This window comes from Pelophylax lessonae (assembly GCF_965119305.1).
Source record: "Pelophylax lessonae genome assembly, chromosome: 1".
Classification (NCBI taxonomy): Eukaryota; Metazoa; Chordata; class Amphibia; order Anura; family Ranidae; genus Pelophylax; species Pelophylax lessonae.
This window is the reverse complement of record NC_138768.1, coordinates 158,889,146-158,914,888: the sequence shown is the minus strand read 5'-3', so window position 1 is coordinate 158,914,888 and position 25,743 is coordinate 158,889,146. Positions and strand designations below refer to the sequence as shown.

The 25,743-nt window shown below is 43.3% G+C and overlaps 1 protein-coding gene across 1 annotated transcript in view; it reads left to right on the top strand.

Moving 5' to 3' along the window:
* ARB2A (ARB2 cotranscriptional regulator A) overlaps positions 1-25,743 on the top strand; it is a 973,029-nt gene that overhangs the window by 752,497 nt on the left and 194,789 nt on the right. The window lies entirely within an intron of this gene.

The following is a 25,743-nucleotide window of genomic DNA, read 5'->3' as shown; positions in this document are numbered from 1 at the left end:
GACAAACACAGTCTGCTTAAACTAATAACGCACAAAGAATGAAATGTTGCCATGTTTTTATTGAACACACCATGTAAACATTCACAGTGCAGGTGGAAAAAGTATGTGAACCCCTAGACTAATGACATCTCCAAGAGCTCATTGGAGTGAGATGTCAGCCAACTGGAGTCCAATCAATGAGATGAGATTGGAGGTGTTGGTTACAGCTGCCCTGCCCTATGAAAAACACACACCAGTTCTGGGTTTGCTTTTCACAAAAAGTATTGCCTGATGTGAATGATGCCTCGAACAAAAGAGCTCTCTGAAGACCTACTATTAAGAATTGTTGACTTGCATAAAGCTGGAAAGGGTTATAAAAGTATCTCCAAAAGCCACTTTGCTATTTGCTCATGGTTGCTTCATTCACCATTAACATATAGCTTAAGGGCTATTGTGTGCACCAGTTACAAACCCTTCTGCTCTGCCATAACTTCTATTGCGGCAGCAGTAAAAGGGTTAAATGTATAGCTTACAAATAGTGGGTTAAGTGAGTTGAGGCTTAAATAATAATAGCAAAATTAAAACCATGGCATACCTAGAGTATTTGATTCCAAGAGTGGTTCATTTTTAATACTCCCCTGCTCTATATGATAACTGAATAATATTAATGGTCAGAAAATAATTTAAAACAAATTGTAGTCTTTGCTTACATGATCAATGCAGTAATGCTCTTTTACGTTGGTGGTCAGTGGAAAAGTGTCCCTTAGATTGGTGGTTAGTGTTCTGTTTTTTATTGGCATCTCGCTAATCCATGTTTTTATGGACCTTGTTTTGTGCACTAGTCCAAATCATTTGGTGGAGGGGGGATTATGGTGTGGGGTTGTTTTTCAGGGGTTGGGCTTGGCCCCTTAGCTCCAGTGAAGGGAACACTTAAAGCAGAGTTCCACCCAAAAGTGGAACTTCCGCTTTAGGGAGTCCTGACCCCCCGACATGCCACATTTGGCATGTCATTTTTTGGGGGGGGGGAGCGGGTACCTAGTTTTGACAGGTACCCGCTCCCACTTCCGCTCGGAGCGCCGCGGCGCCCTGAGCGGAAGTTCTCCTCTCCCCCTCCCTCCCTGCAATCTTCTGGGAAACGTCAGAGGTCCCAGAAGATTGCCGGCCAATCAGGGCGCGCAGCGCGACTCGCGCATGCGCAGTGGGTACCCGGCTGTGAAGCCGCAAATTGTTACAGCCGGGTGCCCACAGCAGTGATGCCGAGGGAGAGGATCGAGGCTTCGGGCGGCCGCATCGCTGGACCGTTGGACAGGTGAGTAAATGGCTGGAACTCCGCTTTAAGGTGTCAGCATACCAAGACATTTTGGACAATTTCATGCTCCCAACTTTGTGGAAACATTTTGAGGGTGGCCCCATCCTGTTCCAACAAGCACCAGTCCTAACCTCAACCTAGTAAAACACCTTTGGGATGAATTAGTGCGGAGACAGCGAGCCAGGACTTCCCTTCCAACATCAATGCGTGACCTCACAAATGCTCTTCTGAAAGAATGGTCAAAAATCCCCCTGGCACACTCTGGACAGCCTTCACAGAAGAGTTGAAGCTGTTATAGCTGCAAAGGGTGGGCCAACTCAATTTCGAACCCTACGGACTAAGACTGGGATGCCATTAAAGTTCATGTACGTGGAAAGGCAGGTGTTCCAATACTTTTGATGATATAGTGTGTGTGTATGTGTGTGTATGTATGTATATATATATATATATATATATATATATATATATATACAATCATTTTTTATTTTTATTTTTGGTCTTTGTGATAAAGTCCTAAAGAGGCTGTATAATTAATTTACCTTTTAGATAAAAATAATGCTCAGTTGAAGCACATTTCTAAGAGGCAGGCTTGTAGATAGTTTATTCAACTAAGTCTGGTCTCAGTAATCTTTTATATTGCGTACAGTTGCTCTGCTGGGTCATAACCTGTTATGATTATTGGGAATTTATGGTCTGTCCTTGTGTCACAGGAGGATATACAAGCAATTAAGTGCTCAAGGAGTAATTTTTACAATTAAATATTCTCAAATTAAGGACCTCAAAGGTCCCTGAAGTAATGATTTTCATTCCAGGGAGCAGTCTAAAATAAAGGTTGAACAAGAACTAAACTAGACTAAATAGTGCTGCAATCAGCCACATTAAACAGATTATTTTGCTTATTTTGCTCTACTGGGATACTCTTCATATGTTAATTTTTCTATGAGGCGCTTTTATCTGCCGCATGCTATTCTTTTTCCTGCATACTTCTAATTGCCTATACGCATATACATTAAACTGTTACTCGACTAGTAAAAGCTGCATTAAAATGATATAATAATAATATTATAATTGACTCTATTTAAGCAAGGCCAAGCAGCCAGATCTTTTTTGAGACTTAACATGGTGAAGGCAGGGTGTGTGAAAAGATTGAATGATATTTAAAATATATAACTAATAGCTGCTTGTCTGATTCTCTAATTGCTGTCATTACTGAGAGACGGGGGGGGGGGGGGGGAGTCGTTTTAGACCTTTTCTGTAGTAACATTGTTGGCCTATTTTTAGCAAGCATACAAGTCATGGATTTTCAATGTATGAGGAGCTGAGATGAATGATAAAGCAAATCGTTCATTTGCATATCTTGACAGTGCTCTGTGTAGGATTTTTTTTCCCTCCCAAGCCCCAGTCACAGTTCACATAAAAGATGTGTTAATTGTGTGCTAATGTATAGCGTTTTACAAGATTCTGATACAGTAGTCTGTCAACGGTAATACTAATTCCATTACTTAAAAAAATTGAATAGGCATATAAGAGAAATTTCTTCTGTGATTCATGCCATATTAAAAGGCTCTCACATATTTATTATTTCTGTCAAGAATCATTTTTTTTTCCAGCCTGATATTCCACTTGTTCAGTCTTCAGTCTAAAGCTGATGTACACCAGTAATCTTTGCTATCTGTACAACAGGCTAACATTCCACATGTGGGTGAATTTAGGGGTTCAAATGAAAATGAATTTCTCACATGTAAGGCAAGGTCACAGTGGTGTAAATTACACAAAAACTGTGTAACGGTTGAAAATTGCTTTTACTTTTTAAAGGAAAGTATATTAGTAAATTTAATTTAATGTTTTATTTATTTTTTTAATATATGAATACTTTATATTATTTACATGTATATGTAAATACAGTCCATCATGAATACTGCTGCCAGGGTCATCTACCTTACAAACTGCTCAGTGTCTGCTACCACTCTCTGCCAATCCCTCCACTGGCTCCCACTCACCCAAATTAAATTCAAAATACTAACAATAACTTACAAAGCCATTCACAACTCGGCACCCAGGTACATCACTAACCTAGTCTCAAAATACCAACCAAATTATCCTGTCCATTCCTCCCAAGACCTCCTGCTCTCTAGCTCCCTCATCACCTCCTCCCATCCTCATCGCCAGGACTTCTCCTGGGCCTCTCCCATCCTTTGGCAATCCCTACCCCAATCTATCCTACTATCTCCAACTCTATCCCTAAAAACTTTGCTCTTCAGAGAAGCCTATCCTGCCCCTACCTAACAACTGTTCTTTTTATTCTCTTCATCAGCTCATCCCCCACAGTTATTACCTTTTGTATCACTTGACCCTCCCTCTTAGATTGTAAGCTCTAAGGAGCAGGGCCCTCCGATTCCTCCTGTATTGAATTATATTGTAACTGTACTGTCTGCCCCAATGTTGTAAAGCACTGCTCAGACTGTTGGCGCTATATAAATCCTGTTTAATATTAATAATAAAAGTATATAAATTAGACGTGTGTGGAGCAAAAACTGTATGCCTTCAAGCACTCTGTCTAAATGAAATTTAAAGACTCTCATACATTCCCTTTAAATTTATACCACTATTGCCAGATAATTTTCAATAGGAAAGTGGCTATTTTAGATTTATTTATTTTTTTTTGTGACACTTTTGCTGGATGTAGTAATTTACACTGAGACTTCGCAAAAATATACTAATTTAACTATAGGACTTCTTCCTGTCCAAGAACAATTCACATGCTGACAAACTCATTTAGCTTTCAATATAGATCAAATATTTGGAAGTAGTGCTAATAAATTTGCTATGCCCCATAATTGTATAGGACACATCAACATTAACTCATGATATTTATTTTTATGAATAAATAACACTGCTTATGCACTAATGCAATGTAAAGCCATGGCAACAATCATATGGCCTCTGGTTACCAGGATAACTTGTGGGTCATTAAAGCATTTGTTTCAACCAGGTTCTTTAGTGGGCTAAAGCTGACCATAAACTTTGCAGTCTGATTATATGGTCTCCTTTAGAGTTACCAAACCTATGTAATGTAAAGCCCCTTAAAGCTGAACTCTAGATATCATTTGTTTTTAATTATTATCACTGTAGAAGTTGCAAATCACTGTAGTAGTGACAAGCAGGTCCTGTACCAAGAGGCTTCCTTTCTGCATAGTAACCACAGGTAGTTGCTCACTCTGCACTCATGTTATTTAAAGAACCGCTTGTATTTTCTTTTGATGAATACCAGGCTTTCTTTGATTAGACAAGGTGGAGATTGTGATGACACCTTCCCGCCTCTCCATCTCGTCCAGTTAGAGAATGCTTTGTATTCAGTAGAAAAAAATACATAGGCATTCTGTGAAGGGCAGCAGTGCCAAGCAGCCTCCTTTGATTACTATGTATATGGGAAATCGCTCAGCACAGGACCCAGAAAATTGCTGCTGTCACTGTAGTAGTGGCGACCACTACAGTGATGTGCAGCTTCCACAGCAGTCGCTCATGTTTGAGATATGCATACTTGTATTGGCCCAAGTTCGACCAAAGTAACAATGCATTAAAAAGCATATTCTTGTAACTGAAGCAAAAATCTTGCGCTCCATGTAAATATCGAGACCGCAACACTCCAATATCTGAATACAAGATAAACATAATATTTCCTCCCCCACGTGCCTCTTTCCCAGACTTCTCTGTCAAGAGCAATAGCATAACCATCCATCCATTCCTGCGCGCCAGGGTGCTAGGTGTTCTCCTGGACTCTGAACTCTCCTTTCAGCCCCACATCGAATCACTTTCCGAGGCTTGCCTCCTCAACATCTCTAAAATATGTCTCTTCCTAACGAATGAAACCACAAAGCTCCTGATTCACTCCCTGCTTATCTCTGGCCTCGACTACTGCAACTCCCTTCTCATTGGCTTACCTTTAAATGGGCTAGCCCCCCTTCAGTCCACCATTAATGCTGCTGCCAGACTCATCCACCTTACAAACCGCTTAGCGTGTGCTACCTCTTTCTGCCAATCACTCCATTGGCTCCCACTCACCCAACAAATTCAATTCAAAATACGAACAACAACTTCCAAAATTATCCATAACTTGGCCCCCAGCTACATCACTAGCCTAGTCTCAAAATTCAAACCAAATCATCCTCTCTATTCCTCCCAAGACCTCCTGCTCTCTAGCTTCCTCATCACCTCCTCCCACCCTCGCCTCCTGGTCCTGGACTTCTCCCGAGCCTCTCCCATCCTTTGGAATTCCCTACCCCAATCTATCCAACTCTATCCACTTTTAGGCAATCCCTGAAAACTTTGCTCTTCAAAGAAGCCTATCCTGCCCCTACCTAACAACTGTAATTTTACTCTCTTCATCAGCTCATCCCCCACAGTTATTACCTTTTGTATCACTTGACCCTCCCTCTTAGATTGTAAGCTCTAAGGAGCAGGGCCCTCTGATTCCTCCTGGTTTGAATTGTATTGTAACTGTAGTGTCTGCCCTAACATTGTAAAGTGCTGTGCAAACTGTTGGCACTATAAAAATCCTGTATAATAATAATATACATAAACCCAAAAATAGGCGCGCTATCCTTCACAATCCAGTGTCCAATTATTTCTCATATCATGTGCATAATAAAACCTAAATTCATATTGAAAACAATAAATAAAAGTACATATGAAATAAATAAATGGTGCAGATACATTATTAATAAATAAAATAGGAAGAAAGCTCCTTAATAGTGTATACAGTGGGGGGAAATAATTATTTGATCCCCTGCAGATTTTGTAGGGTTGCCCCCTTGCAAAGAAATAAAGGTTGTATAATTTTTATCATAAGTTTATTTTAAATGATCGAGACAGAGTGTCAACCAAAAATCCAGAAAAAAAAAACTACAAAATGCTATAAAGTAAGTTGCAGTTCAGTGAGTAAAATAAATATTTAATGTGGATTTCTGTGCAGACATTTAGTTCAGATGTTTTATGTACTATAGTCTGGACTCGTGTTCTAATACATACTTTGTATACTGGTTATTTGTTCAATAAAGAATTTGAAAAAATAAATAATTATTTAAACCGCAAGCAAAACATGACTTAGTACTTGGTGGAGAAAACACTGTTGTCAAGCACAGAGGTAAGACGTTTCTTGTAGTTGGTTACAAGGTTTGCACACATCTCAGGGGGGATTTTGGTCCACTCTTCTTTATAGATCTTCTCTAAATCCTTAAGACTTCTTAGCTGTCTATTGGCAACTCGAAGTCCCAGCTCCCTTCATAAATTTTCTATAGGATTAAGGTCTGGAGGCCACTAGGCCACTCCATGACCTTAATGTGCTTCTTCTTGAGCCACTCCTTTGTTGCCTTGGTGGTATTTTTTGGGTCATTGTCATGCTGGAAGACCCATCCCCAACCCATCTTCAGTGTTCTGGCTGAGGGAAGAAGGTTCTCATCCAAGATTTTACAATACATGGCCTCTTCCATTGACCCCTCAGTGCCTGTACTGATTTGTTCACATATACATATATATTTTTTTTGGTTCACATTAATTCACTTGATTTATTGGAATAGCATATCTGGTTTCCCAGATCACTTTATGGTAATCTTTTACCACCACATTGGATACGCCCAGTTTTTTTCACCCGTTTCTTCTTCAATAATAATTTATTTTCACTATATATTTATTACTTCACTTGATAATTTATGGTATTCAATCAACTATTTATATTGATGCACTTCTTCCTATTTTTATATTTATTCTTATTTTTAATCCGGTCACTGTCACTTTAATTTGCACTTATTCACCTTTATTTCCTATATAGTGTATATTCTTGTTTTATATTATTGTGTGGTTTTTTATTGTATTACCTATTTATTGGTCCAGTGCAATTACCTATATTTATTTGGTATTTCAATTGATAGTAACACATCCAAACTATTGATTGACATACTATCCTTGGCAGCGCCGATTTACCCCACTTTCCTATCACAATTCTTAGGGACATAGTCAGCATTTTTCTTTTTCTGAACACAGCGAGTCGAGTTACTGCCAAAGAGCTAAATTTTGGTCTAATTTGACCACAGCACTTTCTCCAAATCCATCTCTGAATCATATAGATGTTCATTGGCATGACTGTACGTGTGCCTTTTTAAAGCAAGGGACTCGCCATGTTTAGAGTAAGAAAAACCATCCCTACGGGCAAGCATGGAGGTGGAAACATTATGCTTTGGGGCTGTTTCTCTGCTAAAGGTACAGACCGACTTTGCCGCATGGAGGAGCCAATGGATGGGGCCATGTATTGTCTTGGATGAGAACCTTCTTCCCTCAGCCAGAATACTGAAAATGGGTCATGGATGGGTCTTTCAGCATGACAATGACCCAAAACATAATGCCAAGGCAACAAAGGAGTGGCTTTAGAAAGAAGCACATTAAGGTCATCAAGTGACCAATCTCCAGACCTTAATCCTATAGAAAATTTAGGGAGGGAGCTGAAACTTTGAGTTGCCAAGAAACCTTAAGTAGATTTAGAGATCTGTAAAGAAGATTGGACCAAAATCCCTCCTGAGGTGTGTGCAAAACTGATCACTAACTACAAGAAATGTTTACAAAAGTTTCTCCACCAAGTACCAAGTCATGTTTTGCTTGGGAATCAAATGCTCATTTTACTCACTGAACTGCAACTCATAACATTTGTATCATGTTTTTTCTGGATTTTTGGTTGATATTCCGTCTCTATCATTTAAAATACACCTATGATAACAATTATAGACACTTGGTTTCTTTGTAAGTGGTCAAATGTACACAATCTGCAAGGGATCAAATAACTATTTTCCCCGCTGTATATATTCTATATATTCTAAAATAAATAAATAAAAATAAGATAAAAATTCATGCCAAAAAGGTTTGTGCCAAAAAACCAAAGTGATATTATGAAAAACTATAGGCAGTCCCCGAGTTACATACAGTGGGTATAAAAAATAATAACCCCCTTTAAAATAATTTTTAACCTCAGCTTGTTTAACCACTTGCCGACTGCTCACGTTGCTGCTACTGCAGCAGAGCGGCTCGGATGGGTCTGGTGACGTCACCAGATACCTCTCTCTTTCTCTGCGGCACGCGCGCGTCGCCGGATTCTCGCTCCTGCTGTGTTTAGACACAGCTGGAGTCGGGCCAGGGGAGGAGATGCAGTGAGGAGTCGGGCCAGGGGAGGAGATGCACCTCTCTTCCTCGATCGTCAGGGAAAGACTGAGGAAATCCGCCTGCTTGTGTAAACAAAGCGGGTGGATCTTCTCTGTGACAGACAGACACAGATTGCAGGTTCAGCTATGCTGAATCCTGTGATCTGTCCCTGTGTCACACAACCCCCTTCCCCCCACACACGTTGGTAAGCATGAGGCATACATTTAACCCCTTAATCACCCACAGTGTTAGCCCCTTCCCTGCCAGTGTCATTATTACAGTAACAGTGCATATTTTTGCACTGATTACTGTAGTAATGTCACTGGTCCCCCCAAAAGTGTCAAAAATGTCAGGGGTCCGATCTGTCCGCAGTCCTGCAAAAAAATCGCAGAGCGCCGCCATTACTAGAAAAAAAAATAAACAATAAAAATGACAGATCTTTCCCATAGTTAGTAAATGCGATAACTTTTGCGCAAACCAATCAAAATACGCTTTTTGTGATTTTTTTTTTTACCAACAATATGTAGCAGAAAACAAATTGGCCTAAAATGTTAAAAAATTTTGATTTGTAAATTTTTTTTGGGGAATGTTATATATCAGAATGTGAAAAATATTGTTTTTTTTTTCAAAATTGTCGCTCTTTTTTTCAAAAATTAAAAATCGCACAGGTGATCAAATACCACCCAAAGAGAGCTCTATTTGTGGGGGGAAAAAACGACATAAATTTAATTTGGGTACAGCGTCGCACAACCGCGCAATTGTCCGTTAAAGTAAAGCAGTGTCGAATAGCAAAATATGGCCTGGTCAGGAATGGGGTAAAATCTTCCGGTCTTAAAGTGGTTAAAAATATGCTCATTGAGAATTTTTTTGTCAAAGACATGTAGCTAAATACATTTTGGCCCAAATATATGACAAAATTTACTATATTGGATATTTTTTTACTGTCAAAGTAGAAAATGTAAATTTTTCGCAAAATTTTCGATCTTTTTCTATTCATATCGCAAAAAGTGTAAAGCACATAGGTGATCAAATACCACCAAAAGAAAGCTCTATTTGTGGGAAAAAAAGGACGTAAATTTTGTTTGGGTACAGCGTTGCATGACCGCGCAATTGTCAGTTAAAGTCACGTAGGGCCAAGTTGAAAAAAGTGGCCTGGACGTTAAGCAGGAAAATCCTCCGGTCTTAAAGTGGTTAATTAAGCTTTAGCAATAAAACCTTGAAGCTGTGGAATTGTGACTAATTTTGCCCTCTCTAGCTTTAGTAAATACACCCCACAGCTTTTGTTTCATCCAGCTGTATTTAAGTGCAACTTATAACATTTAAGTGAAAGCTATAACACCAACATGTCTGAATTGTTTTTTTATAAAATCAAAAACAGAATCCCTGGGTTGGAAAAAGGATCCCCCCCCCTCCTAAAAATGACTTGTAAACTCAATCGGGTGCGACTAATCACCTTCTCAATGGCACACAAAGCCATTTGACTTTCAACTGTGACCAGCTGTGGTCATTTTGATTAACTTAGCATGAAAAGAGCTTTTCTAGAGCATTTCAGTTCCCGGTAGTGCAACTCAAGGAAACGATAAACTATGGGTGGCAAGACACTGTATAAAGATTTCTGGGATAAAGTTGTGGACAGGCACAAGTCAGGAGATGGTTACAAAAAAATTCTAAGGCTTTATTAATGCCTAGAAGCACAGTGAAGTCTATTATTAAGAAGTTGAAGGTATTTGGTACAGGACACAACCTCCCTGAATCAGGACGTGGCTCCAAACTGGATGAAAGAGCCAGTGGGAAACTGGCCAGAGATGCTACCAGGAGGCCTACAGCAACTCTGAAGTAGTTGCAGAAATTTATGACAGTGGTCATTGTGTGCATGTGAAAAAATGATCATAAATATGGCTTGTATGTGAGGGTTGCAAGAAAAAAGTCACTTCTAAAGAAAGGCCATATGCAGTCATAACTGAGCTTTGCCAAAACGCACCTTGAAGATTCTGAGGCCACACGGGAAAGGTGTTATGGTCAGGTGAGACTAAAATCAAATTATTTGACCTCAACACCAAACTATATCTCTGGTGGAAATCCAATACAGCTCACTATCCAAATAACACTATTCCTACAGGAAAGCATGGAGGGGGTAATGTCCTGTTATGGTGGTGTTCTCTGAAGCAGGGACTGGAGCACCTGCCAGGATACAAGGAAAAATAGATGTGGCAAAATACCATCAAATAAATTAGGAATAATCTGCTACCCTCTGCCAGATTGTTGTCAATGAGAATAAGGTTTACCTTCCAGCACTACAATGACCCAAAGCGCACAGCACAAATGACCACACAATGGTTGAAGGAGAAAAAGGTGAATGTTCTTGCATGACCTAGTCAGAGCCCAGACTTAAACGCCATTTAAAATCTGGGGAATTACTTGAAGACTTCAGTCCACAAATGGTCACAATATCAAATTTACCTAAATGTTAGCAGTTCTGCAAAGAAGAGAAGGCAAGTATTGACAAGTCTAGATGTGCAAAGTCAGTAGAGACATATCCCAACAGACTAAAGGCTGTATTTAAAGCAAAAGGTGGTTCAACAAAATACTGACACAACAGGGTGATCCTTTTCCCATCTCAGTGATTCAGTTTTTGAATTTTTTATTTTTATATCTGACATGTTGGTGTTATGTCTTTCACTTGGATGTTAAGAGTTGCACTGAGTAAATACAGCTGGATCAAACCAAAACTGTGTCTGTCTACATTTCAGGCAGCAAAGCAACAAAATGTTTTATTTTAAAGGGGGGGTAATTCTTTTCTATACCCACTGTACATCCGACTTACATATGACTCATAATTACAAACCGAGGGAGACAACAGGAAGTGAGAGGAAATCTACCCCACCCCTAGGAAGAGAAATTCACTTCATGATTCAGTTATCATGGGAAAAAGGTGTCTCCACTGAAGCTTTATCACCAATCCTTCCACAACAACCCAAAATTTTCAATATCCAGTTGTCACAGGGACAGAAAGTAAGGTGAAATCTTCTCAACGAGCACAGACAGTAAAACAAATATTACAGGTGTGCTAGCCCTTCCCTATGCTATGTATACAAAACTTGAAAATAATAATTTTGGCTGGAGTTACACTTAAAAATGTACTCAAACTTACATGCAAATTCAACTTAAGAACAAACCTGCAGAACCTTGTTTGTAACCTGGGGATTGCCTGTACTGCAAATCAATGTTGCTTCCATGTGCTCCCATGCTTCAGTGTACTCAGGCATCTTACCAGAAGCTATAAACCTTTAGATAATAGGAGATCATCAAGTCATATGGTGTTACAAATTACTGCTCTTCAGTGCTCTCTAATTCCAGTATGACCAGAAATAACCCACATTTTCTCATAGTATTATTTCTATATTATCGCTATTAAAAGGGAACAAAAACGAACCACGTCGTGTTATACTGTGGTGGAGTCAAGTTATTATTCACAAAAAGGTACTCACAATGTTTAAAGCATCACAGTACTCAGGGCAGCAAATGTGATGATGTCACAATTAGGCTCCTCTTAACAAGTTTCGTTGCTAAGGAACGTCTTCTGAGGATGTGGCCTGTGACATCCACTTAAACTTTATGATAAAAATCATACCTAGAGTTGAGTTTTAAATAATCAGTAGACTCAGGTGGGCTCTTGCTCTGCATAGTTGTAGGTAAATCTAAAGATTTAAAACACGGTATTTTAGTATGAAATCTGCCTGGTTGGATACAAAGTGTAAGAAGGTTTTAGGGAGGTCCTCAAAGTACATCGTTTTTTCCTTACGGAAAGTAAGAACTATTCCATAATGTTTTTTGTTATCTTTTTTTAAGGCAACAGGTGGTGCATTATGCTCTGTTTCACTCTTTCCAGTTTGAATTTACCTTCTTTTGTGTAATGCCTGGTGTTTACTGAGCTCTAAAGCTCACCACACAAATGAAGGTCATATAGCTGTGACGTCTTCTCTTCACGCCTCCCCCTTTCCTGTACTACTTTGTCCCTGGATTTATTGAGACATTGTCCCTGAAAAGAGATAACTAGTTTTGTGTTTTCTTTTAAAAAAAAATACAATTCCCTATGCAGTGTACTAAACGTTTGTTTAGTATCCCAAAGATACTACAGTTTACCCTTTATTAACCACTTCTGGGCCGGAAGGTTTTACCCCCTAATGACCAGGCCATTTTTTGCAATTTGGCTCTGCGTAGCTTTAACTGGTAATTGCGCACTCATGCAATGCTATACCCAAACAAAATGTATGTCCTTCTTTTCCCCACAAATAGAGCTTTATTTTGGTGCTATTTTATCACCTCTGTGGTTTTTATTTTTTGCAATATAAATGAAAAAAGACCGAAAATTTTGAGAAAATATGTAATTTTCTACTAATAAAAAAATATCCAATAAACTAAATTTTTGCCATACATTTAGGCCAATATGTATTTAGCTACATGCCTTTGATAAAAAAAAATCTCAATAAGCAAATTAATATTGATTTGCGCAAAAGTTATAGCGTCTACAACTATAGTGTATATACTGGAATTTACGCAGCTTTTACTTTCTGACTGCCCATCTAATTTCTTGAAGTGCTAAAATGGCAGGGCAGTACAAGAAACTACCCCTTTTTGAAAGTAGACACCCCATGGAATTTTCTGAGAGGCATGTTGAGCCCTTTGAATGTTATTTTTTTTTGTCACAGGTGTTTAAAAAATAACAAAAAAACATTGTCATTGAAATGATATATTGTTTACGAGTATGAGGATACCATGTGCATGAGACTTTTTGGAAGTCTAAGGTGGGTGCATACACTACAGTAGTAGTCTAGCCACGTACAGGACCCCGAAAATCAATCACCACCTTCAGACTTTTTATTTTTTCTTTATTTTTTTCACATCTTGCTTTTTGTCACAAAGTTTTGACAAAAAAAAAAATATATACTTTTCTTTCTTCGTTTTCCAAAACAATTGCGAGCTGCAAAATACTCACCATGCCTCCTAGCGAATACCTTGGGGTGTCTACTTTCCGAAAAGGGGTCATTTGGGGGGGTTTGTGCTATCTTGGCATTTCATGGCCTCCGAAACTGTGATAGGTAATGAGGAGTGAAATTAACAATTTACGCCCTTCGAAAACCTGAAGGCCGTGATTTGTTTTCGTCGTCCCGTACACAGCTAGGCTCCCAAAAAGTCTCACACATGTGGTATCCCTGTACTCAGGAGAAGCAGCAGAATGTATTTTGGGTGTCATTCCACTTATACCCATGGCATGTGTGAGCAATATATCATTTAGTGACAACTGTGTAGTCAAAAAAAAAAATTTTTTATTTTCCTGAAACTTGTGGCAAAATATAAAATATTCCATGGACTCAACATGCCTCTCAGCAAATAGCTTGGGGTGTCTACTTTCCAAAAAGGAGTAATTCGGGGGGGTGTTTGAACTGTCCTGACATTTTATAACCAATATTAGAAGCTTATGCCACACATCCCCCACTGTTCTAACCACTTGAAGACCACTTTTTGTTTACACTAAAAAAATATATATATTTTTTAATAGAAAATTATTTTGAACCCCCCCCCCCCCATACATTATATATTTTTTTAAATCCGAGGCCCAACAGAACAAAATGATTGGTGTTACAATTTTTTTGTCACACGGTATTTGCGCAGAGATTTTCCAAACGCAATTGTTTGGGGGGGGAAAACACTTTCTCCTCTCACCTTCCAGGACGGCAACACATTAGAGATGAGAGGCTCCACCCTACAGGAAACGCAATCAGTTCACAGCTGTTAAAAGGCCCCACCCTTCCCCTTGTCCCTCAGTATTGATTGTGTTTCTCCTACAGCATTTGTTTTTTTTCTCTGACCAAAACACCTAGAGAGTCAGATGGTACTCCTCTGAGGCAGGTTCAGGAACGCCAGTGAGGGCCGCACTCTACTTGCTCGCCTTTTAGGCTTCTCACAGGTCGCCTCTTGTGGCACTGGCAAGTCGGACACAGCGTTGTGGTCCCTCTGCTTGTTGCCCCACTCAGCAGCTTGGGTCTTCTCCTGTCCTCCACTGCAAATAGTGGGCTCCATGCTTTGAAAGGCCAGCCGTATAACATCAGCAGCGATGAGGGGAGGACTTAGTGCGCCCCAAGCTGCATTCTGAAACCAGAACTTCCCGTCTGAACAGGGAAGACGCTGAGCACGCACAGCCCAAGTGTTTGGTAAGATACAAAAGATGATCTTATGCTGAGTACATAGATACCAAAAATGACATGCTTTAAAATTGCGCACGCGCATGCAGCGGCAACAAACTGCATACATTTTTAAAAGCCTTTACAGGTTACCACTTTAGATTTACAGAGGAGGTCTACTGCAAGAATTACTGCCCTTGATGTGTCGTCCGTGGTGATACCTCACATGCATGCTGCATTAGCTGTTTAAATATGACACCAGACCAATGTTTGCGTTCGCCTTAGAAATCTCTGCCAAGAAAAGTGTTAAAATATATATGGCAAAGCTTAGGGGAGATCCGCCCTCTGTGTCTTCCCCATCCCCTATGCCTTACTATATATGCTCTTTTTTTTTTTATTAACTGCAGTGGTGAAATCACGTGCTACAATCATTGATTTATGTATATGCTGAGAGCAAACGCTGTTGCTGTCAGAATAAACAAATCAGTGCTGCAGCTGATGGGTGTACCTGCAAAGCAAACAAAGGTTAACAATAGAACACAGTAGCAATAAAACTTTAAAAACAAAGAAAAAAAGGTGCGCTAACTAAATACGAATATGAAGACTGCTGCAACAAAATAAATCCTGAACACTGGGTGAAAGAAAAATATGTATAAGGGCTCTTTCACATGGTCTGCCTCCGTAGGCGGATCCGTGCTGCTCAGCGGGGATCGATCTGCGATCCCCGCTGAGCCGGCGGATGACAGCTCCGTCTCCGCTTGCAGTGCGGAGAGGGAGGTGTCACAGCCCCCGCTGCTCTCTATGGGGAATCGGATGAGAGCGGACCGCCTGTCCGCTCTCATCCGATCCGATCCCCAGGACGGATGGAAAATAGGGTTTCCATCCGCCCGGATTTCACGGACAGGATCGGATGCGGATGTTTTTCACCGTCCTTTTAAAAAAAAATGTTTTTGATTACTTTTATTCCTATAAAAAGGAATGTAAACATCCCTTGTAATAGAAATAAGCATGACAGGACCTCTTTAATGTGAGATCTGGGGTCAAAAAGACCTCAGATCTCACATGTACACTAAAAAAAAATGGGCTCTTTAAAACCGTTGCCCGGTAAGTGGGGAGAACGACCAGGAAGCGGCGGGAGGGGTAACACCCCTCCCGCCGCCCATAAAGGTGATCCTGGGGGCAAAGCCGCCACTGGGACCACCCTTATGTGAAAAAGGACCGCCCGTCCTTTAAACAAATATTGGGTTTATGGGTGTTCCGTATGTGGTTAGGGACCCGGCTGACAGGAAGGCGGGCACTGTGGCCCGCAATATGTACACCCTGGCTGGTTCGACACTGAGGCCGATATTCACTATTGCCCTGGTGTTGCAGACTCTGACCGAATGGGCTAGGCTTTTGCGCCGTGACCTGGAGGGGGAGTAACTCCCCCCTACCTTTGCTGAGCTGGTGGACCAGCTGGTCCAGGGGCTGCATTTTATCTGTGATGTCTCTTTGGATGTGGCTCCCCTAGTGGCTCGGCTCTCTGTTTCAGCAGTGGTCCTTTAGCGTGTCTTTTGGCTCAAATGCTGGTCTGTGGACCAGACTTCTGAAAAGACCTTGACTGATCTTCCCTTTTGAGGAGAATGCCTGTTTGGTATTACCCTGGATGACATCATTAAAGGTCTCACGGGGGAAGAGTACCTGTTTTCCGCAGGCTACTAAGGGAAAGGACCCTCCTCATAGTCTTGGAGCCGGAGAACAAATACACCGCCGGCGGGGATTTACCAGAGCTGGCCAGCTTGTGCCTGACCATTTGGATGCCCAGCAAATACACAATGGCAGCTGAAAACATCCCACACATTACATTTCTTAATCCTACACTAGGCCAGTTTATTTACAATTCCGACAGCTGCTTTGGATGCTAAAATATACTGTAGTAGTCTGTGCTACATACAGTCATGCTGGGTGCTGCTGGAGCGACTTGCAATCTGCCATCTCACAAGATGGGGAGCATGACATCCTCCCCTCCTCTCCACCTTGTCCAATCAAAGAACTCCTTGTATTTATTGAAAAAAGTACAAGACATTTGCTAAAATGACTGGGGAACAGGAACAAGCAATTCCCTGTGTTCAGTGTTCAGATGGCTAGTCGTTCTAGCAGCACCAGGAAGGAACAGGACAGTGTTGACTGCAAAGACTGCTCCAGTGAATTTCAGTATCCCAGCAGCTCCACATGTGACACATGGGTAATTAGATGTAGCCAAGCTGGCCAAATGTAAATGTAAAAATAGATAATTCCTGGAGTTAATTACGAATACTATAGTTTCTCTGTCGCTCATTGACAGACGTAGTCCTCCTTGATTAATATCAACTCGGGTTATACTGCCCTCTACAGGAGTAGGACTAGACGGGAAAGAAAACGTTCTGGCCACACCCTAGGGGCAGTCCCAGAGGGTATATCCTCTCACTTCCTGCTACAGCAAATCAGTTTTTTTCTGTCTAGTTAGGAGTAAGGACCTAGATTCCTTGCTAGGATCTTCGGTCCTGGCAGGATTTTTTTAGAAATACTTTTTTTAGACAGCTTTTTTTCTCCAGTGTTCCTGTGAGATCTTCAAGCAAGTACGCTGAAACTGGGCGACGGGCTGGATGTTGAGATCCAGTGGTCACCCCAGTTCAGCCTACGAGCGCGTGCAGGCCATAGCTCCGCGCTGGGTCGGCCGCGACATAGTCCCACTGGACGGGGAATGACCCTGCGAGTTAAACGTCTCGCCTGGACGCCAATGACCAACGTATGTCACGGTGTCCGTATTGGTCGACAGCCCCCCCACCCCGGTGGAGAGGGGTTCTGTCAGGAGTTGGCGCCCGCCTGGTTCCGGTATGGTGAGTAGAATGTTCCCCCCTCTCCCCCTGTCGGGTTTATTGGTGGACACGGGCCCCTCTCTGGGATGGTCGGACACTCAGTTTCTGGGTCTCCCCTCTATCCTATAACAGGTCACAGATCCCCCAATTTAAGTGTGATTTTTGTGAATAGAAACCAGGAGGCTTGGTTTGGGAGCTGACTATCTAAAGTCACTATATGACTGTAAGGGTGACTGAAGTCAGTGGCAGACTACTAAAAGGCATTACTATTGAGGTATAGAGGTATCCTACCTTTCTAGTGTGTACACAGGCCGATGCCTATGCCTGAGTTACTGCAGCCACAGATCGCCATCCCTCCAGAAAGCCGGTCACTTCCACAGGCCGCACAGCCTCCCGCAGGCCGAGGACACCTCCCGCAGGCTGAGGCACTTCCGCAGGCCGCACAGGCCGAATGCACACATCCCGCAGGCCGCTGCTAACTTGCAAGCCGCCGCTATCCTACACAGGCCGCCGCCATTTTCCTGCAGATCGCATGAGGCCGCCAAACACCTCATGGAGTAATTGGGAGGCGCCGGAAGGCGTGTAAAGGGGCAGAGCCGCCTCCTTGGCCCAGGGAAAGCAAGCCAAAGACTTCCTGTCTGTAACAGACAGTGCTGGAAGCAGGTTGATAAGAAACTTCTGTGCATCAGGTGAGCCTTGGGGTCTCTCTCTCTCTCTCTCTTTCTGAGGGGTCCAAGCAGGTAGACTGAGGGGCGCTACTGCGCTGGGGGACTAAGTTAAAAAAGAAAAAAATAAAAGATGTTTTTTTCTTGCAATTAATATTTTTGTGTTTGCTGGCAAGTGTCTTGTTACATGAACCCTGCCACACATGTATCCCCACCTGATCCCCTCAGGGTGGCCGCAGGACCCTCCAGTACCCCACTTGTGATGATGCATTATCAGCAGTTTTGGAGTCTTTGTTATCCCGGGTGGAGGTAGCCTGTCAGGGACGGGGTCAAGAAGAGCGACCCCGCCTACCCCTATGTCATCTGATACTTCAGATACGGATTCTGAGCTGGTCATTGCAGTCCCTTTTCTGGGGTTGTTGTCTCAGGTACGGTCTCCTCAGACAGTAAGGAGGACGCTTCTGCCTCCGCCATAGCACAAGAAGCGTTGGTGGAAGCACTAGTTGTGTCTGTCCGGGAAACCTTAAATCTTGAGGTTACACCGGCAGAGGTAGCTGAGACTCATATTCCTTTTTTGGTACTAGCAAGCCTACCAAAATGGTGAAGGGTTTCCCTTGCCCAAATAGGGTCGTCCGTAAATGAGCCCTGCTATTTCCAAACGCATTGCTAGGCGCTATCATTTTGAGGAATCCCTCATTACAAAGATGGACGGTACCACCAATAGTGGACTCACCGATTTCCAGACTAAATAAAGCCACTGTTATCCCGTTGGATTGACAGAATGGGCCCCACCCATCTCTAGGGTGGGGGGACGTCTTCACCGGTTTCCGGATCCAGGGCTTTCCAGAATCCCGGATAAAGGGGTTCGCAAGGTCATATGGTCGGGATACAAGATCGAGTTTCGATCACTTCCACCGGTGCGATTCTTCCCTTCCAATAGTCGACATCCCCGGGTCGCTTAAAAGCTTTGCGGGGGACAGCTTGATACAACAAGCAGTGGAAGTTCCCATTCCTTGGAGGAGTTGTAGTCGAACTTGTTCACAATGCCCAGGAAAAAGGGCTAGGTGCGTCCAATTCTGGTCTTGGAAGAGATGGAGTCCATCCATACAGTGGTGGCCTCCCTGCATCAGGGGGATTTCCTGGCGTCCATAGACATTTAGGATGCCTATCCTTATATCCCCATCTTCGCAGGACATCAGCGTTTTCGTTGCTTTTCCCAAAGATCATCCCTGGTTCCCACCAGGAGATTGAACTATCTGGGCCTAATTTTGGATACATCCTTGGCAAGATTCAGTCAATGATTCGGATGTTGCTGTCCGTCAACTGGCTGGGATTGATGGTCGCCTCCTTAGAGGCAGTACCGTTTGCCCAGTCTCATACCCGAATTCTCCAAAGAGGAGATTCTTCTCATATGGAATCGGAATCCCGATTCCCTGGACAATCGGATCCGATTGAGTGAGCGGACCAGGGAGGCTCTGGTCTGGTGGCTTCGGTCTCCGATGCTCAGCCAGGGGAAGTCCTTTCTTCTGATAAATAACAGGTTACCAATAAATGTGTTGGAACTGAGAGCGATCAGACTTTGTCTGATTTACTGGACCGAGCAGCTCCAGGGCAGCCCGGTTCGGATCCAATCGGACTATGCCACGGTCGATCACCAAGGGGCACCAAGAGTGCCCTGGCGGCCATAGAAGTGGCCAACATTCTTATTGGGGGAACAGTTGTTCCAGTTCTCTCCGCGATATTTATCACGGGGGTGGACAGGCAGATTATTTCAGCCGTCAGATTCTGGATCAAGAGGAATAGTCTCTTCATCCAAAGGTATTTCACCAGCTGTCCCTTCATTGGGGCACCCCGGATATGGATCTGTTGGTAGGTTGGCTCAACAGGGCTCGCACCCGCGATCCTCTAGCGGACGCAGCAGACGGGCTGAACGGCCTGTAAAGGCAGTATCAGCTACTATATGTCTTCCCCCCTCTCAAATTGCTGCTGAGATTTCTCCGCAGGATAGAGGTGGAGGGAACTCCAGTTATCCTGGAAATTCCGAGCTGGCCTCGTCAAGCTGGGTACGCCTTCTTGGTGGCTATCACTTCTGCACGCAGGGTGTCAGAACTGGCTGCATTATCATGCCATTCCCCATATCTTGTGGTTCATAGGGATAAGGTAGTTCTTCATCCGAAGCCATCCTTTCTTCCTAAGGTGGTTTCAGATTTTCATCTGAATGAAGATATTGTGCTACCTTCCTTGTGTCCTAAGCCCAATCATCCTCAGGGATATGCGTTGCATTCCTTGGATGTGGTTCGGGCAATCAGGGTATACCTGAAGACTACGGAATCGTTCCGTAAGACGGATTCACTTTTTGTGATCATGGATGGCCCCAGAAAGGGGTTTCCTGCATCTGCCGCGACTAGCTCCAAATGGATCAGACAGACGGTGGTACAGGCTTATTCTATTAAGGGTCGGAATCCTCCGTTCCCTGTTAAGGCGCACTCCACTCGAGCGCTCAGTACTTCCTGGGCCTACCGCCATCAGGCGTCAGTGGTCCAGGTGTGCAAGGCAGCTACCTGGTCGTCGGTTCATACCTTTACAAAATTTTATATAGTTGATGTGATGGCATCGGCGGATGCTTCATTTGGCCGCAAGGTTTTGCAGGCCGCAATTTGAGGAGACCGGTGGTCTACCTCGAGGGTTTTTTTCCGTTGGAATTTCAGTTGAGTCTCATCGTGGGATTGATGAGCCTTTAAAACTTCTAGTTGGCACCGGTTGGGCCTTCTAGATTGGATTTTGATTTCCATTTTCCCACCCCTCATTTGTGGCACTGCTTTGGGACGTCCCGAGTTGATATTAATCAAGGAGGACTACGTCTGTCAATGAGCGACAGAGAAAAATGGATTTTTGTAAAATCTTACCGTAAAATCCTTTTCTCTTAAGCTCATTGACAGACGTAGTACCCGCCCCTCTGTTTTTGAGTTGGGTTGGGTTAAATTCTCTAAACACTGCTTTGTGACATAACTGATTTGCTGTAGCAGGAAGTGAGAGGATATACCCTCTGGGACTGCCCCTAGGGTGTGGCCAGAACGTTTTCTTTCCTGTCTAGTCCTACTCCTGTAGAGGGCAGTATAACCCGAGTTGATATTAATCAAGGAGGACTACGTCTGTCAATGAGCTTAAGAGAAAAGGATTTTACGGTAAGATTTTACAAAAATCCATTTTTTTCTTAGAGACGCTCTTACTACAAAAAGAAGGTGCAAAAAAAAGGACCCTGCAAAAGAAGAGCACTTATACTTGCTTATCCTACCACCCATTTTGTAGACCTTTGCTTTCTTGCAGAACTATGACTTTTGGCAGAATCTTTACATCCTCTGCTCTTTATGCAGGGGGGGGGGGGGGGGGGTAGGGGGTTGATTGGGGGGATACTGCGCAATGTGGAAACACAGAACACAGTGGTGGATGCGGGCACCCTACACACCAGACGTGTTGGATGGGAAAATTCTCCTTTGCTCCTTGAGAACATTTTTTTTTTTGGTTTTCTTTTTTTTTTTCTAACCAGCAACCGGTTTTTATTAAGTATAGCTAACCCCCCCCCCCCCCCTCAAAAAAATAGGGAATCATTGATTGCTGCTAAGATATGCATATTTCAGGTCCTTTGGTTAAGGTGTGCAAAGAAAGAACATCCCATTCTTCACATAAATACAAAGCAGCACATGTGTGAGCGTTCCCCTAAAGAATGTTAATTATATGAATTAACCTTATGCTTAAATCCCCTCAATCAGATACAATTTTTTTACAACAGTGGCAGTTTTTGTCTTGTTTACAGTTTCTGATATGTCATTTAATCTTATAATTTCTGCAGCTTTTTTTTCCATTCCTTTTGCTAGTGTGTGACTTGTCTTCAGATGTTGTGGCCTTAAATGTTTTTGGCATTTGACAGCTAGCTAATATCCACATGCAACATTTATATAAATAGCATGCAGCCAACATATATATGCTGCAAGAAGAAAATATGGAATCCATAATACACCCACCCCCACAAAAATTGCCAAAAATAATCAAAAAAAGCACTTAATTCTAGTTTAATTTGTGTACCATATTTATGATGTAAAAAAAAAAACACACACACACAAATTCTAAAGATTAAAAAATAATGTGCACACCAAAAATGATTTGCCACTTTTTTCTGAAGTTGTCTTTCTAATCTTATATAGCAGTGTTCCCTTTATCACTTGCTGCACTCCCTGGACTCTGAACAGTAGGTTGCCTTGACAAGTCTATTCAAGCTTTCGTTCCTTGGCCTTTATTGGTGGCGATTCAAGGCTTTCAGATTTTCCCCTCACTGCTATACAGCTGACATCTTTTTCCAGACAGAATGAATTAAAGAAATACAATAAGACACTTGATCTACCAGTCAAGGATCTTTCCATGTCGTGGATGGATTCCATGGTGCACAAGCAGGGTAGCAAGCATCTAAAAATACACAATACCAGCTTGTTTACCAGACTAGCAATCAACCTTTTTTTTCTTTTTGGCAAACATGATTGATGGGAGAAAACTGTCTGGACTTTTTCAGAAAAAAAATATATATTTCACAGAAGGATACACCAAAACAAAGTAGCGAAACAGTATCTTCTATTTGAAATATAATTTTTTTTGTACCATTCAGGTTTCAACATCAAAGCAAGTCAATGTCTTGGTGTCTGAGGCAGTGCGACATTTGTAGAATGTATCATTCTCTTGTTAGAAGTCTGTGATGGATGTTTTCTAATCAATCAAAATTGTCGTATTTACATGGCCTATAATCCCTTTCACATTTGTTTTCAAAGAATAATTCATGCCAGTCGCTTCTTCGGATAGAACGTTATTGACACTCATCAACATTTGAAGTTCAATCTTTGTCATTGATTGGGGGGGCCATCATTAATAAACTTGACAGTGCATGCTTGCAGGCTTTGAAGCATACAAAGGGTAAAATTAAAAAAAGTAAGAACATTCTTATGTTTGGGGTGAGTGTACTGTATGTCAGTGACTGCACTTTTCTTTCTGAGAGGGGCTTTTGCATACAGTAGCCAGACATTACTTAGCTGCCCTACATGGGCTATTTAGTTGGGAAACTGCTAGTGATTTCAAATATGAAGCCTTGGAATATAAAGGTTTTAACTTAGTTAAGTCATTAAAGCGGTTGTATCCTCACCGAAAAAAACAAACCCTGCAGGACAAAGGCATAATGAGCTAGTATGCATTGTATACTAGCTCATTATGAAATACTTACCTTAAAACGAAGCCCCAACACGGTCACCCGATCACCGCTGAGGGAGCCGTCATGTTACCTCAGCGTCTCTTCCTGTTTCGGCGGCTCCGGCGCTGTGAGTGGCTGAAGCCGCAATGACGTTACTCCCGCACATGCGCGCATGAGTTACGTTCCTTGCTGGGATCTCTGGTCCTGGCAATTCTTTTTTTAAATAGAAATTTTTTTCTCCTGTTTATTTTCCTGGGAGATCTACAATCAACTGCCGGACTGGGCAACGGGACTGGATAATCTAGATCCAGTGGTCACCCTAGTCTTGCCAGCGAGTGCGTGCCGACCTCAGCTCCACGCTAGGTCGACCGAGATATAGCCCCACTGGATGGGGGCTGGCCTGCGAGTTAAACACCTTGCAAGGTCGCATACGACCGGGTCTCGGCCTGAGTTGCAGCGTTCCTCCTGGCAGACAGCCCCCCATTTCGATGGCAAAGGGGTTCTGTCTGGACTGAGGCCTGCCTGGTTCCTAGTATGGTGAGTAGCTGTCCCCCCTCTCTCCCCATGGAGGGTTTTGGGGTGGACATGGGCCCCTCCTTGGGACATTCAGACCCCTGGGTTCCCCTCCTTCCTTTCAGGCACCCCCCCTGTTATCTGTTCCCCTACCCTCCTCCACTTATGCTGGGGCTGTGTAGGTGGACTGGTCCACCTCCTGGGGTGGGGGCAGGGCACTGTGCTGGTGATGGGGCCCAAGGGGGGTGTGCGACCAGACGATCAGCTGTGCGGGGGGGTTGTACCTGGTGGGGGCTCCTGACAGGGCCCCCTCATCCTGCCTGGGTCTGTCCTTGAGGCCTAGGGATCCCTCCTGGTTCCTTGGGAGCCTCATGGTGCCTCGTTCTGCTGTGCGGGGTGGCCATTTTAAGGGTGGGAGCCCCTCCTTATCCCTTGGTGCTTACTCCTGGATCTTTTCACTTCCTGATCACCACACGTGGAGTGCAGACTATCCTGGTGGCTGCAGGTGCCTGTTTCTGCTGGGTGGTGAGTCTGGTGGGGTTTTCTCCCTCTCTGCTGAGGGTCGCTTAGTGCTCGTGCCTGGCAACCGGGTGGTGCTGCCAGCGCGGTGGGGGCTGTCCCTTTGCAGTGTTTTGCACTTTTTGTAGGGCCCCCCTGGTGACTCATGGAGTCTTTGGAGCATATCTCCCCACCTGATCCCCTCTCTATGGCTGTAAGGTCCTCAGGTCCATCCATCCATCGATGCACTGACAGCAGTCCTGGAGGCCTTTGTGTCCTGGGTGGAGGTGGTTTTCGGGCGATGGGTTAGCAAAAAGCGCCCCCCGTCTTCCCCTGCCTCATCTGTCTCATCAGATCCTGAATCTGATTCGTCCGTCGCGGACACAGGTCACCCTGCTGGGTCAGAGACTACGCGCCCGTAATCCTCTGATAGCGAGTACGATTCCTCCAAATCTGCAACCACGCACAAAAAGACGCTGGTGGAGCACTGGTTGTATCTGTGAGACCTTGAAGATGGAGGCTGCAGCTGCAATGGAGGAGCACTTTCCTTTTGACACTCACAAGCAATCCAGAGAGGCAAAGGTGTTCCCTTTCCCTGCTTATTTTGAAAGAATTGTCGCTAAAGAGTGGGGATGACCAAAGCGTTCCCTTGGGGTTCCTAAGCGATTTACTAGGCGTTGTACCTATGAGGAGTCCCTTATTAAGAGACTGAACGGTGGTGAACTCTACGGTTTCTAGACTGAACAAGGCAACCATTATTCCGGTTAAAGAGTCCCCGGCCTTTAAGGATCAGGCTGACAGGAAATGGAGGCTGTGGCCCGCAATATGTACACTCTATCTGGTTCAGCAGTGAGGCCGGTATTCACCATTGCCCTGTTGTCGCAAACTCTGACCGAGAAGGCTAAGCTTTTACACTGTGACCTAGAGGGAGAACAACTCCCCCCTGCCTTTGCTGAGCTGGCGGACCAGCTGGTCCAGGGGCTACAGTTTATCTGTGATGCCTCTTTAAATGCAGCTCCCCTAGTGGCTTGGCTCTCTGTTTCGGCAGTGGTCCTTCGGCATGTCTTTTGGCTTAAATGCTAGTCTGCGGATGAGACTTCTAAAAAAGCCTTGATTGATCTCCCCTTTCATTGAGATTACCTGTTTGGGGCTACCCTGGATGACACCATTAAGAGTCTCACAGGGGGAAACAGTACTTGTCTTCTGTAGGCTACTAAGGGCAAGGTACCTCGTCGTAGATGTGGGCCCTCCTTCTCGGCTCTTTTCGTCCCTCAGGGTCGACTGACAAGGGCTCAAAGCTTTTCAGGGCCTCTTCTGGAGGATCCAAATGAACCTGGTCTGGCAA